We start from the raw sequence: 6367 nt of genomic DNA, 5'->3' as shown, positions 1-6367 counted from the left end.
TACATGTATATACAATGTTCTAAACCATTTTGGTTAATCTATAAAATGTGTTTGAATTATATTCGCTTTTAGGCTAGAATAAGTAATGAAACAAACAATGGAAATTAAAAAATGTATACACAATATTCTAAACAAATTGTGGTTAAACTATAAAATGTGCTTGAATTAATCTCGTTTTTAGGCTAGAGTAAGTAGTGAAACAAACAATAGAAATTAAAAAATGTATACCCAATGTTCTGTACAAATTTAAGTCAATCTATAAAATGTGTTTGAATTAATTTTGTTTTTAGGCTAGAGTAAGTAGTGAAACAAATCAATGAAATTAAAAAATGTATACATAATGTTCCAAACAAATTTTAGTCAATCTATGAAATGTATCTTAATTAATTGGGTTATTAAACTAGTGTAAGTAGTGAAACAAATCATGGAAATTAAAAAATGTATACACAATGTTCTGAACAAGTTATTGTCAATCTATAAAATGTATTGCATTAGGTGTGGTGTTTAAAACATGAGAGGGAGAAAGGTTGAAGTGATCTTAGGTAGAAAGAACAGCAATAACTCTCAATAGAAACTGTTGATTTTCTCGACCTATCTCAAAAAAAAGAAGAAACAGAAAAAGATGCATATTTATTCTAGAAGTAAGCTTGGTTGGAGTCGAAAAAAGAACTCTTAACGCCAATCACGATGGTAGAAAATTGATACGATTAGGATCGGATAATATCTCAGGAAACGAGTTTGAAAAAGAATTAATTAATAGGATTATGCTTTTATATACGAACTGATCGAAGCAAAAGAAATATATATATATATATATATACATGCTGGGGTATACGAAAGACACCTATCAATGGTGTTAAATCGAAGAAGCATCCGATGATATACTCTATGGCGGCTCATAGAGAAACGCGTAGATCTTGATTGCACTCTGTGCTATGCGAAAGCTTGACTGTCACTAGTAATATGTCCATGGTTTCCATATATGGAAAGGCTGCCGGTGTCTCATGGATCTACGATTCTACATTCCACGAGTGGTACATATAAGAATGATCGCCGACAAAAGAGTGCCGGTCGTTTCCTTAACCAGCCTTCTATTCCGAAGAGTATCCCGAACGTCTAGAATACCGAAGGAAAGAGGGAAGATTGGTATCCACCTATCACGATCAACGCGAATCTCAAAGATGGAAAATGCCTTTTCCAATTTGCACCGAAGAGTTACGTTTCAATCCTGTTTAATGGATATATACTAACTTCGTATTTACGAAATTTATATACATCAAATCTTGAAATAAACAGGTACCTTTACGAGAATGAATCGTATTTGTGAAAATGGGAATCGATTAGGGTTGGAAATCGTTTGAAATTTCTTTTATTGGGTTGGCAAATAAGTGATTGCAGATTTTCTGATTGGCGACTAAGTGAGTGTGGTTATTTTAATAAAAATCTACTGGTCCCCGGGGACCTCTCTTTCTTTCTCTTGTTTTTTATCTATCTATCTATATATACATATATATAAAGAAATTATTAAAGTAAATTTAGAATGTGCCAATTTTTCGGTGTGCTGATTTTTTGGCATAACACCCCCTCCCTAATCTTTCTCACTTTCATCCCTACTTTTGAAGTGCCACTAATACACGAATAAAGGTAAAAGGATTCGTGACAAAAAACAAACCCCAACATACTTAATACATTTATTCGTAGATCTAGATATATACCTATCGTAATATAATTAATTATAAACACGTGATATTATAGGAAATGACTATACTTTTTTAAATAATAATATTCTATCTATCTATCTATCCATTTATTTTGTCGAAGTTATGGTAAAAAATGAACGGAATGCAAACGTTAAAAATCGATAAAATTTTCAATCAATTAGACATAGAACAAATTTCAAATATTTGTATAACGTTGTTGCATCGATGATTATTTCGAAATGAGTGACGTTTGATTTCGAAAATTACTCATTCATGCGAAAATATGAAACGTTAAATTTATTAATAACGATAAATCAATCGCGAAAATAAAAGAAAACGTTGATTTTGTATCGTCGGTGCGATCCTCTCGGCGTCAACATTAATAAATTGATTTAATTGATTTAATAAGTAGTTCGATTTATGAAAGTAATCAACGTCCGCCGTATAGATTTATTGCTGGATAAACTGTTTCCTTGCCCGTGTGTAACGGAGATCGATCTACCTCATTTCTTCTTTTTTTTTTTCTTCTTTTCCCTGTCTTCCTAACCCCTGGATAATTTTTCGGTGATGGTCTCGCAAAATTGACCGGACCCTCTCGATCGGACAGATCGATATTTCACCGAGAACGTAAACGGATGCCGTACATTGTGTCACGTAATTCCACGGGATCGTAATTATCCGTCAAAAAATTGAAATTATCCATTAATCATACTCGTTTAAAAAGAAACACACACGTATTACGGTAACAAAAATTACGATCTTTCTGATTATATTCCATGCTATTATTTTTATTATTAATAATAATCAAAATTCTCTCTATATATATATTCGACAAGGCTTATAAGATTTACGAATAAAAAATAAAAAGAAAACGAAAAGAAAAATGAGAGGAGAAAAAGAAGAAGATGTAGGAGTAAAAATAGGATATTGGCCTTCCGGATTAAACCGATTACATTAAGTATTAATTCCATTCGTGGGCTGGTGTTACAATGTAAAAAGTGTTACCGTTGTTGCGTATACAGATAGTAAAGGGCAGAAAACGTGCGAAAGGATACGTCCGATCATAAGAGAGAGAGAAAAAGAGAGAGAGAGAGAGACCAGTTACAACGATTGTATGCAAATCACGGTACGCATTTGCAGTAGTGCAGGCAGGGCGTGTATCTTTGGGTGACGTTGCTCGATCGGCCGATTATTAGACGAAGTATACGTGACTTGAAAGAACGTAGACGTGTGGTTCACCACGAGTGCTCCAGAATTCTGATATATCTACGATACCGATAACGTGGCAACGAACGTTACGAACTGTTCAAGATATAACTCTTTTTTTTTGCTCAACGTAAGACACTTTAGAAAATTTATTATACGGAATAAAATTTATCGAAGAAATTCTAAGTGTACAATTTTAATATATCTTAAAATCAAATCGTTTTTAACATTATCGAGATATATATTTTTATGCATCGTTTGTTTATACTTACATAAATATGTATAATATATATAAAAAGAAAAGGAAAAGATCAATCTACCCACGTAGAGAATCACGCGGTGAAATCTTTAGGAAACTTTCAACGATCGAACATAGGAGATAATCGCGAGCAAACCCTCCCCCTCCTCCTCCTCCTCCCACCTTTCAATTCCTGGCGGCTGTTCAATTTTGACGGAAGGAAAAGTTTTACTCGTACCGTTGTAGAGGAACTTCTCTCTCTCTATCTCTCTACCGATTGGCTAAGATCCAATTACGTTCAATGAAAGTCTCGAGGGATTTATACTACTCCGTTCTTGTCTCATCCACCTTACCCCGACGCAAAAACGATGATCCATGGATATGTTTTCCGGGACTTCATGCACATAAATACTTTGCTAATTCTTGTATACTTTATATACTTACTTATATACTCTGTATATATATTATTAATATCGTACAGAGCTTCATTACCTGTTTTTAATTTATATTTTTCATTTAAAAAATCATTTTTTTTAGGTATCTACGATATTATAATAGAATTTAATATGATGACATAACATTTGTTTGTTACTATTAACTTTTACTATTTAATATGATGGCATAACATTTGTTTGTTACTATTAACTGTTACTATTCTGTATATCTGTCAACACGTGGGCGTAAACTCGTTGCATTTTTAGACGAGAAAGAATTGATACTAATGTTGAATTAGGTTAGGAAAATGGCGATGGCAATGATGGTGGTGATTGTTGATAGTGATGGTTGATGGTGGTGATGATGGTGGCGGCTAGACGAGAGAAGGAAAACCCGTAATAGAGAGAATTATAGCTAAAGCATTGGTGGTAGCATGGAAAGAAGATAAATTCATCGGCACACGAAACGGCTCATGGCGTAGCCGATTGTCCATGCCAATTAGGTTAGAAAGGCCTGGCATGGCGCCTAATAATCGCGTTATTAATGAGCATTACGTGCACTTTATACATACTCTAACAATCCCTATATACTTTACGATACGTTAAAGGGTAAAAAAAAGGAATACGTATGATTGTAATTGCTTTAGAATTATAAAATGTCTGAACTCGTCCGAAAAAATTGTCGTCAATCATCAATTCATTTTCAATTTCATAAATATCTTTACGTCGAACAGTGTTAACTAGTCTCAAGTGTTCATCTTTTCTTAAAATAGATTTATTTAATTAATCGTTAAAACAAAGTGCATTTATATCTTATGATAACTAAGTTAATAACAAATGCATTCGACCGAATACTGATTGCACTTTCGCACAACTGAACGAATCTGTTTCGTTTTAATGTCGTGTCTTTTAATAATTGCATTCTGACAGAACTGAAAATACGATAAAAATTGTTTAACACAGGGTCAGACTACTGATTAAGTTAAAACACGAATTACTTTTTCATTCAATGTTACTAATGCATAATAAATTATCTTCTGCATCATAATTATTGTTTTTTTTCGGATTAAAAGAATAAAAATGATAAAATATGATCGTGTTATTTTCTATTTTAAATTGCTTCGAAAATGTATAGGTAGATGTATTTTGTTTTTCATATTTTTCCGAAAATAATAATGATTCGCACGGTTTTAGTTCTAGATAAAAGATGATAAAAATTAAAGAAGGAGGTGCATTAGTCGGCTTAAAAATACATTATTACAGGGTATTTGCTTATATATCGAGAATAGGTCAAACGTCGGTGTTCTCGCCTTCGTTCCTTCGTTCGCGTGCAATAAATTTTTCCTCCTTCTGCACCCCTCATCCTCCTACTATTACTACTACTACAACAACTATACTCCACCACCACCACCACCACCATCACCACCACCTCCTCATCCTACTTTTTCTCGCAACGAGGAACACCGCAATTATCGGCGCTGATAGGAATGCGTCTGTACTAGTACTAATAGCAGTAGTATAATAGCAGTAGTCCAGGGTGAGCATAAGTCTGATATATATATATATACTATGTACAAGAAGAACGCTATCGGGCACTTTTAATTGGACGAAATTACAAGGTGCGTAATGCGCTAGCTAGCTAGCTAGCTAGAGTGCACGAAGTGGAGGCGTGTACGAGAAGATTGCATAGCCTTTTATTGCAATGTATCTATATTGTATAATGTATGACGACTACTCATATAACACAAACTAAAATATTGTAATATATTATATGGTTTTCAAAACGTGTGTCCGGAAAATGGTTTGTTATTTTATTATTACCTTTAATATTTGACACGAATTATTATTTATAGTTAACATACATATATATATTTTATCTTTTAAACTGTATATGGTAAGTTACTTTAAAAATATGTTTTGTACACGTTGAACACGATCAAGTTTGTTTAAACATACTTATATGTGCATATATATATATGTATGTATAATATATGCTTGTCACGATATTGAACGAAGATAGAAAGCCATGGGGCTCTCATGGTGACATTAACGCGCTTATTCTTACGAGCTTATCTATGAACTTTCAGTCATTGGATTATCGGCTATCGAAGGGACACAATGGGCTCCGCTGTACCGGCAACACCTACTGAGATTCGATTAAATCGGCACAAAACTCGAGCTTATCTCCAACCTTTGCCTTCCCACGCGTATCCGCGACCGATAAACTGCACGGTTAACACACTCTGTGTATGAATATGACCGAGTAAGTTGCCTTGTGGGAAACGCCAAGTCGAATAATAAATAATATACCACAGCTGATATAAACCTTTCGAATTGGAATCTGATCGAAAGGTCATTTTAGTTTGACCATAGATCAAGATAATGGTTAATTACGATCATTACCGATCATCGTAATAACATTTTTTTATGTCCTAGATTCAAGCTTCCACGGTAAGTAGAAATAAGTTTTTTAGGTTAGAACTTTCTATTAGGTTGTCCCATAAGTTCCTTCCACATCAAATCAGCTATATTTGTAGTACATGCATTATGAATATTTTTTAAGTAAATCTCAAAAATTTTTGGCAAAGAGTACATAATTGGGCTTCCCGACAGATGGAAGAAGATAATTGAATAAAAAAATTCATATATAACACATTAAATCAATCTTAAACAAACAAATATCGTCTATTGAATTCTTATCCAAAAAAAAGGTGGAAGGATCGATTACAGAGAGAAGAATTCGAGGTGGTCCAATTCACGCTGTTAGAGATCAAAAAAACGAAAGGTGT

This window comes from Polistes canadensis, unplaced genomic scaffold (genome assembly GCF_001313835.1).
Source record: "Polistes canadensis isolate GaletaPanama2010 unplaced genomic scaffold, ASM131383v1 scaffold_85, whole genome shotgun sequence".
NCBI classification, from domain to species: domain Eukaryota; kingdom Metazoa; phylum Arthropoda; class Insecta; order Hymenoptera; family Vespidae; genus Polistes; species Polistes canadensis.
Note: the sequence above shows the minus strand (reverse complement) of the source record.